Source organism: Jaculus jaculus, chromosome 9 (genome assembly GCF_020740685.1).
Source record: "Jaculus jaculus isolate mJacJac1 chromosome 9, mJacJac1.mat.Y.cur, whole genome shotgun sequence".
NCBI lineage: Eukaryota > Metazoa > Chordata > Mammalia > Rodentia > Dipodidae > Jaculus > Jaculus jaculus.
Genome location: NC_059110.1, coordinates 99,381,111 through 99,393,488, shown reverse-complemented (window position 1 = coordinate 99,393,488; position 12,378 = coordinate 99,381,111).

The window sequence follows — 12,378 nt, the reverse complement described above, 5'->3', positions numbered from 1 at the left end:
CCAAATCTCCATCAGCTGGGGAGCTAGCATTCAGAACACCTAAGTTTATGGGGGACACCTGAATCAAACCACCACAGTGGTTAAAGGCACTTGTAAAGGCTGATGCTTTGGGTTCAATTCTGCAGCACCTACGTAAAACCAGACACAAAGTGGCACATGTGTTTGGAGTTCATCTGCAGTGGCAGGAGGCCCTCACATGCCCATCCTCTCTCTCTCAAATAAGTACATTTTTTTAATTTAAAATTTTTGTGCTTCAAAGGGCCTAGGCAAGAATATAAAAATAAAACACACATAAAGAGAGAAAATAGGGGCTGGAGAGATTGCTCAGTTGTTAAGGTACTTGCCTACAAAACCTAGTGACCTGAATTCTATTCCCCAGTACCTACGTAAGCCAGATGCACAGGGTGGTGCATGTGTCTGGGGCTCATTTGCAGGGGCTGAAGGCCCTGGTGTGCCCATTCTCCATCTCTCTCTCTATCTCATTGTCTTTCTCTCTCTCTGCCAGGTATGGTGGTTCACGCCTTTAATCCCAGCATTCAGGAGGCAGAGGTAGTGTCACTGTGAATTTGAGGCCACCCTGAGACTACATAGTAAATTCCAGGTCAACCTGGGCTAGAGTAAGACCCTACTTCAAAAAAAAAAAAAAAAAGAGAGAGAGAAAAAGAGAGAGAGAGAGAGAGACAGAAAATACTTGACAATCATATATATGTCTGATGAGGGTCTAGTATCCAGAATATATGAGCTGGACATGGTGGTGCATGCTTTTAATCCCAGCACTCGGGAGGCAGAGGTAGAAGGATTGCTGTGAGTTCGAGGCCAGCCTGGGAGTAGAGTGAGTTCCAGGAATCAAAGGCGTGTGTCACCATGCCTGGCTCCACCCTTCTTTTTTAAGAGAGAGGCAAATAAAAAGAGAGATTGGGCATGCCAGGGCCTCTAGCCACTGCAAACAAACTCCAGATACATTTGCCATCTTGTGTATCTGGCTTATGTGGGCACTAGGAAATCAAATCTGGGTCCTTAGACTTCATAGGTAAGCCCTAGGCCATCTCTCTAGCCCAATAATTTTTTAAATATTTTATTTTTATTTATTTATTTGACAGAGGAAGAGGGAGAGATTGGGTGCGCCAGGGCCGCCAGAAAAAAAATGTGGTGTAGGGCTGGAGAGATGGCTTAGTGGTTAAGTGCTTGCCTGTGAAGCCTAAGAACCCCTGCTCAAGGCTCAATTCTCCAGGACCCACGTTAGCCAGATGCACAAGGGGGCGCACATGTCTGGAGTTCGTTTGCAGTGGCTGGAGGCCCTGGCGCACCCATTCTCTCTCTCTAACTCTCTCTCTCTCTGCCTCTTCCTCTCTCTGTCACTGTCAAATAAATAAATATATTTTTTTAAATGTGGTATAACCATGCAATGAAATTATTACTTGAACACAAAAAGAAATACTGACTTGTGCTATGACATGGATAAACCTTGAGCACATTACATTAATAAAAGGAGTCAGTCGTGAAAGAACACATACTGATTTCATTCATATGTGAGGTCCACAATAGACCAATCTGTAGAGAGAAATAGATGAGCAGCGACTGGAAGGAAATGGGAATGTGACTGCCCGTGCATATGGGTTTTCTTTTAGGGGTAACAAGATGTTTTAACATTTAAAATTAGCGATGCTGATTATAGAATGATGAATATGGAACGGTTTCTGTAGTGTAGTAATTATCACATTTGCCTCACAATATATAAATATGCTAAAAACCAATGAATTGTGCACTTTAAAATGTGTTTTATGATGTATGAATTGCATCTCAACAAAGCTGTCACTGTACCTTAAAAATAGGACTATGTTATTCTGAAATCAAAGATGGGCCTTCTTTTTCCTAGTGACAAGATCCCCAGGAAAGAGCTGGAGAGATGGCTTAATGGTTAAAGCATTTGCCTACAAAGTCAAAGGACCCAGATTTGATTCCCCAGGACCCATATAAACCAGATGCACAAGGTGACACATGTGTCTGGAACTCATTTGCAGTGGCTGGAGGCCTTGGCTCACCCATTCTCTATCAGTCTCTCTCTCTGCCTCTTTCTCTCTGTCAAATAAGTAATAACTTTTAAAAAAAGGTCCCCAGAAAAGTAACTGACGAACTTCAATGATTTGCTGTATGTCTGATGAGGGAAAGTGGGGTTTCTTGTTTTAAAATCACCTACCAAAAGGAAGGCATGGTTGGAAGTGTAGTTCAGTGCCGGAATTCCTCCTCAGCATGCGCAAGGCTTTTGTTTTGGTCCCTAGCACTACCAAAAGAAAAATAATGTTTAAAAAACCAAGGTAGCAGGGCATGGTGGCACACTCGTTTAATCCCAGCACTCAGGAGGCAGAGCTAGGAGGATCACCTTGAGTTCAAGGCCACTACATAGTGAATTCCAGGTCAGCCCGGGCTCCCATGAGACCCTACCTTGAAAAAAACAAAATAATAAATAAACAAATAAAGGAAGGACGGGAGGGCTGGGAGTAGAGCTCAGTGGTAGAGCAGTTGCTTAGCATGTGTGAGAAAGCCCTAGGTTCAACCTGTCGCTTCAACATAAATTAAAAAAAAATACATATCTACATACAGGAAGGTATAATATACACATCCCATTTTGATGTTGTTCTTTGGGGTTAGGGTCTCACTCTAGCCCAGGCTGACCTGGAATTCACTATGTAGTCCCAGGATGGTCTCGAACTCACAGCAATCCTCCTACCTCCGCCTCCCAAGTGCTAGGATTCAAGGTGTGCACCAACATGCCTGGCCCCTGCAGATCTCATTTTCAGGGCTCTTTCTAGCATTCTCTCCACACTCTAAGTAGGGGAGCAGTGTACACTTTTATGATGTTGAGGGTAAGATCTCTCTTATACATGATTTTCTCTCTCTCTTCAGTTCTCTCTTTTCTCCCCTTCCCCCTTTCCCTTTCACTGACGCAGGGTTTAGTATTTTGTAGCTTAGCGTAGACCAGAATTCAGTATGTAGTCCATGTACCCTCAAACTCTTAGACCTCCTGCCTCCGCCTCCCCAGTGTGGGGACTACAGGCATTCACTACTGTGCCCTTCTCTTGAAGCTTTCAAAAGGGCAGACCTTTGGTTTCTGTGTGCTGAGCACCTGTTCTTTTACTTATAACCACATGTGGATTTTCCTTCTGTCAGCAATTCCTCCCTAAACCTCAGAAGGCCTGTCCATCAGTCAGGCTGCCCTCTCTTCCATGGTTCAAAGGTCCAAATTTGACCAAATTTGTCCAATCAGATGCCCTTCACTGGGGACTTGAAGTGACAGTGAGAATTTTCAAAGGAAATGCACTTGAGCTGGGATGGCCTGAGGGAACTGTTCGGTGGCTGTTACTATCTATCGTTTTGGCACTGTTTGTTTATTGAGGTGTTTTTTTTTAATACCCAAGACTCGAATTTAGTCTTTCCAGGTGTTCAAGGACCAACAAATTTAAATTGTCAGTGTGCTGATTCTCCCATGGCAGTGTCGGGGTAGACAGTGGAAGAGGACCTTAGGCCGTGGTCATGGCTTGAGCACCCCTGCCTCCACTGAAACGCCACCACCTTTGCTTTCATCTTGGGGACAGTTTGCTCTACTGTTTTAATTGAGGCTTTAAGTGATTCATTAGCTCTGAATGAGGTGAAGCACATTGTTTTGTAGAGGAGACTGCGATGATGAACAAAATGATTTTCCAACTTTCGGAAAATTCATTCTGTGTGGATTTTGAGTGACTCAGACAGAGAGAGGGATCAGAAGAGGGGCATTAAATTTGGCTATCAACCTGAGATCACTCTTTCTCCTTCCTTCTTTCTCTCTTCTCTCTCTCTTTCTTTTTTCTTTCTCTCCCTCTGTCTTCCTTTCTTTCTTTTAAAATTTTTATATATTTATTATTTCTCTCTCCCTCTCTCCTTCTTTCTTCCTTTCTCCCTTCTTTCCTTCTTCCCTCCCTCTCTCTCTTTCTTTATTTCTGAAGCAGGGTCTCTCTCTAGCCCAGTCTGACCTGGAACTCTCTATGTAGCCCAGGCTGGCCTCAAATTCATGGCAATCCTGCTACTTCAGCCTCCCCAGTGCTGGAATTAAAGATGTGTGCCAAGGCTTTTCTTTGACACACAAGGAAAGCACTCTTTGTGATGGGTATTAACATGAGATGATCATAGGCTCTGACCAGACAGGGACATTGTGATCACCGAGTTCTACATTTTCTAGGTGAAGAAACACAGATTCTGAGAAATGAAATAACTAGCAGCCAACTGGGTTGCTGCTACTGCTTTCCAACCCAAAGTTTCTCTCACTAGTTTTGCAGAAATAGTTGACCATGGCTGGCTGCTCCAGGCTCCAGGGAGTCGAGGGAGGAGGGACAATATTTGGGGTTTAGCAAATTGTTGCCTAGAGAGATGTGTCTTATAAGAACACTGAAAAAAATCAGCAGAGAATTGGTGGCAGATTCTAGCAGTTCTACTCATCTTTAAAAAGCTGGGAATGGGCTGGAGAGATGGCTTAGCGGTTAAGCGCTTGCCTGTGAAGCCTAAGGATCCTGGTTGAAGGCTCAATTCCACAGGACCCACGTTAGTCAGATGCACAAGGGGCGCACGTGTCTGGAGTTCGTTTACAGTGGCTGGAAGCCTTGGCGCACCCATTCTCTCTCTTGCTCTCTGCCTCTTTCTCTCTCAAATAAATAAATAAAAATTAAAATAAAAAAAAAGCGACTCAAACATCTCACATTCCATTTGCAGTGGCAAGAGACCCTGCTGTGCGCACGCACACACACATCTAAGGAAGTGATAACCTATTTTTTGAAATTTTCATGTTTGTGTATGTGTGTGTATTTTGGTCATTTCAACTCAATTACTCACTCATCCCACTCCCACTGAGCCCCTTCTTTCCAACTAGACCTCCCTTACTTTCATGTCTTTTAAATTTTTAAAAAATTATTTATTATTTATTTGAGAGAGGGAAAGAGGCAGACACACACAGAGGGGGAGAGAGAGAAAGGGAGGGAGAATGGGCGCGCCAGGACCTCCAACCATTGCAAACAAACTTCAGGCGCAAGTGCCACCTTGTGCATCTGGCTTACGTGGGCCCCGGGGAATGGAACCGGCGTCCTTTGGCTTTGCAGACAAGCACCTTAACCGCTAAGCCATTTCCCCAGCCCTTTCATGTCTTTTTTTCGTTTGATTTTTTTTGTGACCTTCTGAGTTTAATTACGATTGTTTGCATGAGCATGGGTGGGAGGTTTTTACTGGAGCGTGGGGTAATTACCAGTGGCTACCCTTCTGAAGCAAGTGCTAGTCACATTTCTTTTCTTCCTTTGGTTTTCCTATTGGTGACTGGGGGGTACCGACGCAAGGGTTTGCTTTGCAGTAGGGAGTTCACCATGTTGTGTATGCATGTGTTTCCCACCTTCCTCCAATTTCCTGGAGCCCTTGAAGTAGATCAAGTGATAAAGGGCTTGGCAGGAAGACTTCTGTCACCTCTGCAAGTTTCTTTCCTCTGGGTGGCCCAGCTGGCTGGAGTTACATCACCTTTACCTATAGGGATTTCAGCCAAATGCCCAGTAGAAAATGAGGAGGAAGTCGATTCAGAAATCAAGGCTGGACTTTCCCCGGGAGCTGACAATGATTTATCTTAGCTGGCAATTCGTTCTGGGCAGGAAGGGCCCAGTGTAAATAAACAGCATGTGTCGCTGCTTCCGAGGAGAGAAAGCGAAGAGGCTGGACAACTGGATGGGAAAGAAATGTCCTTCCAGCTTCGCTTTCTGCCACGGATGGGCTCGGCCCTCTCAACTAAATTTAGGAAACTTGCCTTTGTTTCAGGAACTGTGTTAGGTCCTTCAGCCTACACAAAAATAAGATGGCATCCCTGTCAGCAAGGATCTACAAGCCTGAGTGACGTGTTTAATAAAAAGTGGTTAGTGGGGCTATAGTGATGGCTCAGGGGGTAAGGTGCTTGCCTGCGAAGCCTAACAACCTGGGATTCAAGTCCCCAGTACCCATGTATGGCCAGACGCACAAAGTGGTATATGCAGCTGTGGTTTGCTTGCAAGCGGCTGGAGGCCGTGGAGTGCCGATTCTCTCTCTTCTCTCTCTGCTTGCAAATAAATAAATAAAAATATTTTTAAGTGGTTAGTGATGAACTCTGAAAGTTAGAGAGAGCCCAGGGAAGTCTTCATAGATGACACTCAAAAGAAAAGAGTTGGGCTGGAGAGATGGCTTAGTGGTTAAGTGCTTGCCTATGAAGCCTAAAGATCCCGGATCGGGGCTTGATTTCCCAGTTAGCCAGATGCACAAGGGGGCCCACGTGTCTGGAGTTCATTTGCAGTGGCTGGAGGCCCTGGCGTGCCCATTCTCTCTCTCTCTCTGCTCGTCACTTTCAAATAAATAAATGAATAAATAGAGTCAAGTAGTAAAGAAAGCTTTAAGCCTGGGGCGGGGGAGACCACTTGAAAAAGGTGTGGAGTCTGGGTGTTGGAAACCCAGGCAGCCCGTGGGTGTTACTAGAGCAGGAGGAGTGAAATGGGAAGTGTGAGGCAAGCAGGCAGGTGTGTGGGGGGTGGGGTGGGGGGAAGTAATTATAGGAAAGACATAATCTATTCTGAGCAGGAAAGAGGGAAGTTTCCAAGCGCGTTTGATAGATCGCTGCAATGTAAGTCTGGAGTACAGAAGCCAAAAATGGACCCAAGGAACCAAGTAGAAAGAGGTAATGCATGTTGAATGCAGGGCATTCATAATGGAGATGGTTTGCAAAATAGCTGAAGGATGAGTGGTGATTGACGCATATTGGAGTAAAACAAAAGAGAGAAACAAATCCAGGGAGAATCCCAGGTTTCTGGTTTGCACATGGGACTATAAATGGGGGACAGGGTGGGCAAAGAACTGCAGGGAAGGGAAACAAGTGTGGGAGAGGGATGTGCTGTGATGGTGGCTGACACTTATTTACCACCTATGTGTGCCAGGAGTTTTCATGCTTTTTCGTTAAATCTGTAAAGTAGGTATTATTATTCTCAATTTATAGATGAGGAAAATGAACATTTGAGATGCCGAATAGCTTTTCTGGCCAGACCTACATAGCTGGTGAGCATGAAAAGAGGTTGGGATGAAGGTATCTTAGCTCTAGGAACACTGCTGCTGACCACCGGGTGTGTGCGTGCATGCGTGTGTGTGCGTGCGTGTGTGTGTCTGCCCTTACACGTGTGCACATGTAGTCTGGAGAATCCAAGAGGCACTCCTAGTAGGAAGGTCTGGGCATGAGAAGGTCCCCAGGGTCCAGATCATGGTAAAAACTATAAATGTGGATGGAACTCTTAAATTTAGGGGTGATCTGAGGAATGCTGAAATTCAACTAGCCAGAAGGTAAAAAAAAAAAGATAAAAACAACAGTCTCTTCTGATTAAAAATTTCTCTCTCTTGCTGGGCTTGGTGGTGCATGCCTTTAATCCCAGCACTCAGGAGACAGAGGTAGGAAGGATCGCCATGGGTTTGAGTCCAGGCTAGGATTAGAGTAAGTTCCAGGTTCATCTTGGGCTAGAGTGAGATCTTACCTTGAGAAAACAACAACAATAATTCTTATTTATTTAAAAGAAAGAATGCCAGGGCTTCTTGCTGCTGAAAACAAACTCTACACACATGTGGCACTTTGTACATCTGCCTTTATGTGGGTACTGGGGAACTGAACCCTGGGCCAACAGGCTTTGCAAACAAGTGCCTTTAACTGCTGAGCCATTTCTCCAGCTCTAAATAAGAACTTTAAAAAAATATATTTTTAGGGAGAAAGGGAGTAAGAGAACGAGAGAGAGAGAAAGAAAGAATTGGCATGCCAGGGCCTTAGCCACTGCAAATGAACTCCAGATGCAAGTATCACCTTGTGCATCTGGCTTATGTGGGTTCTGGGGAGACCAACCTGGGTCCTTAGGCTTTGCTGGCAATTACCTTAACTGCTAAGCCATCTCTCCAGCCCCGCCCCAAATTTTAAAAATACAAAAAAAAAACAAAAACCCATGCACCCACTAAGTTAGGTGGACATATTAAATGATCATAATTATAATGTTTCTAGACAGAAGCATTTTACATAAATATCAATAATTAGTATAGCACAAATTTCCCAAAATTCCGTCCTGTGGAATAGTAGTTACTGTATGTTAATAAATGTTTGGATGAAAAAGCACTTTAGGGCTGGGGAGATGGCACAATAGTTAAAGGTTCTTGCTGGCACAGCCTAGTGGCCTGAGCTCAATTCCCAATATCTATGTAAAGCCAGATGCACAAAGCCGCATATGCATCTGGAGTTTGCCTTAGTAAGAGACCCTGGCATGCCCATACTATTTCTCCTTTCTCAAATCAATAAAAATAACAAAAACTGAAATTATTAGATTCAATTTAAAAATAAACATTTCAGTTGAAAAACAGGACTTTAGGGCTGGAGAGGTGGCTCAGCAGTTGAAGGAACTTGCTCACAAAGCTTGGTGGCCCAAGTGTGAATTTCCAGTATTCACGTAAAGCCAGATGTACAAAGTGGCACAAGTTGAGTGCATTTCAGTTGCAGTGGCAGGATGCCCTGGCACACCCATATTCATAAGTTGAGTGCATTTCAGTTGCAGTGGCAGGAGGCCCTGGCACACCCATATTCATAAGTTGACTGCATTTCAGTTGCAGTGGCAGGAGGTCCTGGCACACCCATATTCACTTACTGCTCTCTGTCTGCCTCTTTCTCTTTCTCAAACAAATAAAAAAAATGTAAAAGGACTTTAGAGAGTCAGATAAGATTAGGAAATCCTGATATGATTTATACAAAGAGCCAAATCCCTGCTTTACATTTTCAAGTCTTTATTAGGGAGTATAGTGCAGTGGTTAAGATTGCAGGCACTTGCCAGGATTGAATCCTGTCACTGACAAGCTGGGTGATCTTGGGCCACTTACTGACCAGTGTTCTAAGACAAAGATTGCTTTAACTGAAGTAAGATATTCACTTCAAAAGACAGTTCATGCTCTGCCTACCAGGGCTTGGGAAGAGAGTTAAGAATGGGAGAGACGGGCTGGAGAGATGGCTTAGCCGTTAAGCGTTTGCCTGTGAAGCCTAAGGACCTTGCTTCGAGGCTCGATTCCCCAGGACCCACGTTAGCCAGATGCACAAGGGGGCGCACGCATCTGGAGTTTGTTTGCAGTGGCTGGAGGCCCTGGCGCGGCCATTCTCCCTCTCTCTCCATCCGCCTCTTTCTCTCTCTCTCTGTCGCTCTCAAATAAATAAATAAATAAATGATTAAAAAAAAAACCAAAAGACAGTTTGGGGGGCTAGAGAGATGGGTTAGTGGTTAAGGTGCTTGCCTGTGAAGCCTAAGGACCCATGTTTGATTCTCCAGATCCCACGTAAGCCAGACACACAAAGGTGAGGCAAACACAAGGTCGCACATGCCCACTAGATGGCTCAAGCATTTGGAGCTTGATTGCAGTAACTGATGGCCTGGCGTGCCAATTTTCTCTCTCCCTCTCTCTCTAAAAAGAATAAGAAAAGAAAGAAAGGAAGGAAGCAAGGAAGCAAGCAAGGAAGGAAAGAAGACAGTTCAGGGGCTGGAGAGATGGCTCAGCGGTTAAGGTCCTTGCCTGCAGAGCCTAATGACTTGGGTCTGATTGACCAGTACCCATGTAAAGCCAGATGCACAAAGTGCTACATATATCTGGAGTTTGCAGTGGCTAGAGGCCCTAGCACACCCTTTCTATCTTCTCTCTCTGCTTGCAAATTAATAAAAAAAAATAATAAATAAAAACAAAAAGACAGTTCATAGAGTCACACAGCTGGGTATGGTAGTTCATGCCTTTAATCCCAGCACTTGGGAGGCAGAGATAGGAGAATCCCTGTGAGTCCAAGGCCAGCCTGGAACTACAGAGTGAGTTTTAGGTCAGCCTGGGCTAGAGTGAGATCCTACCTTGAAACAACAAAAAAAAAGAAAGAAAGAAAAGAAGACCTTTGGTGGGGTGGAATAGAATGCTCTGCATTTAAAACACTTAGAATATAGGCTGGCACAGAATGAGGGCTCTGTACATATTAGTTATCAAATTATTATTATTTAGCTTTGGGGATCAAACCCAGGGCCTTGAGCATGCTAAGCAAGCAAGTACTGCCACTAAGCTACATCCCAAACCTTAAACCATACTATATAGTTTTAAAAAAATATTTTATTTTGATTTATTTATGGGAGAGAGAGAGAAAGAGAAAGGGCACACCAGGGCCTCTAGTCACTGCAAATGAACTCCAGATGCATATGCCATCATGTACATCTGGCTTACATGGGTTCTGGGGAATCAAACTTGGGTCCTTTGGCTTTGCAGGCAAGCGCCTTAACTGCTAAGCCATCTCTCCAGCCCTAGGTGATTTTTTTTTTAATGTGTAGCCCAGGCTGATCTCGAGCTCCTGATCCTCCTACCTCTGCCCCTTCAGCAATATCCTCCTGGTATGCACTACCGCAACCAGCTCTAGGTTTTTGTTTTTTAAAGCATTTCCTCAATATTCTAGAGTTTTTTTTTCCTACATACACATGGATTTCTAAAAAATAAAAGTCTTGTGTCTGACTCCTGTTAAAGTTTTAGGCCCCCATTTCCATCCCATTACAACCTGCAGTAGAAATGCTAAGCTCTCTCCCTGCTGTATAATATGGAGAAGAGGGAGACCATTGCCTCTGAAGAGTCACTGCTAGCTAGTGCACCTTAGTGCACGCTTGAGAAAAGGGTCATTTAAATCCTGGCCTGTAGCGAGGCGCATAGCTCAGCCAGGAGAGTGCAGGCTGTACTTGGGCTTCTGCTTGCTCTCTCCAAGGCTCTCACAACCATTTGCAGCAATCACAACCATTCCCTGCTAGCAATCTGACCTTCAGGACCTGGGAAGGGATTGGAAGCTAATGATGGTTGGGGAAAGGGTTCTAGCTGTTTCTCCAAGCAGTGCATAAAAGTTACTCTGCCTAAGCCAAAAGTGGATAAACCATCTTCTTGGCACCGCCCCCCCATGTGCCCCGCCCCCCCTCAATTAACTCCCCTTGACATCAGAATACCCTCTGTGAAGGGCCTTGACTGTTTCTATGGAATCCCTGACCGGATGAGAAGAAACCAGAAGAGGGCAGGCGAGGAGGGGTTTCCAGATTTTTGTTCTTTATTATTACTATTATTTTAAATTAAAAAAAAACTTTTTTGGGCTGGAGAGATGGCTTAGCGGTTAAGCACTTGCCTGTGAAGCCTAAGGACCCCGGTTCGAGGCTCAATTCCCCAGGACCCACGTTAGCCAGATGCACAAGGGGGCGCACGCGTCTGGAGTTCGTTTGCAGTGGCTGGAGGCCCTGGCGCGCCCATTCTGTCTTTCTTTCCCCCCCCCCTTTCTCTCCCTGTCTGTCACTCTCAAATAAATAAAATAAATTTAAAAAAAAAAAAAACAACTTTTTTTTAAAAAAGGTAGTCTTGCTCTAGCTCAGGCTGACATTGAACTCACAGTGATTCCCTCTACTTCAGCCTCCAGAGTGCTGGGATTAAAGGTGTGCACCACCATATTCGGCCAGATTTTTCTTTATACATAGTGAACACTACACAGGCCAGGGCCACAGCAAGGTTGACTTCCTACCCACAGTTTAGAGCAGGGAAGGAAAAAGATGCGCAGGGAGCTACCCCTGGCATCTTGCTAATCCCACTACGTGACCAAAGTGTCTCCCAATGAAGATTCTTTTTTCTCTGTCGGAAGATACTTTGCGCAAGACACAGTCTGGGGATCAAAAGATGTTTCTTGGGTGTTTGTTTTTTTTTTTTTTTTTTTTCCCTGGGTTGGGGTCTCTTGTAGAACCAACTCCCAATGTAAAAACACAGTTTCTGCAGCCTCTGGAGGGGCTGTTGCCTGGATGTCACCACTTTTCAGCCTCCTTAGCCAAGCCTAAATCAAGGGAACTCAACATCTGGCAAGGGCTCTGCCCTCTCGGACTCTTGGTTCTGTCTACAAAGTGAGGACTATGGGTGGTGTGATTTTTTTTTTTTAAGGTTCCCCACAGGCACATGCTTCTAGAGAGTTCGGTCAATTCCCCTCTGGTCCTAAGTGGAGAGGTGGGGACAGCTGGCAGGAAATGGTTCTCAACTCTAGGACTAAAATACCTTAGGACCATAAGCTGGAAGGGCAGCAGATACAGGGCTCCCCCCACCCACCATTTTGCCGAGGCGCTATCACCTTTGCTTTTGAAGATAAATAGTGGCTGGGGCCCCAGTTTGGGAGTGGGTAGAGTGGCCTTCAGATTCAGGAACAAAGGCTGAGCTGGAGGGCAGAGAGGCCCCCAGGGCCCTACATAAATTCACCTCTCTATAGAACTGGCTGTTCCCACAAATCTGGGAAGGGAATTCTAAGGGGTGTGGGGA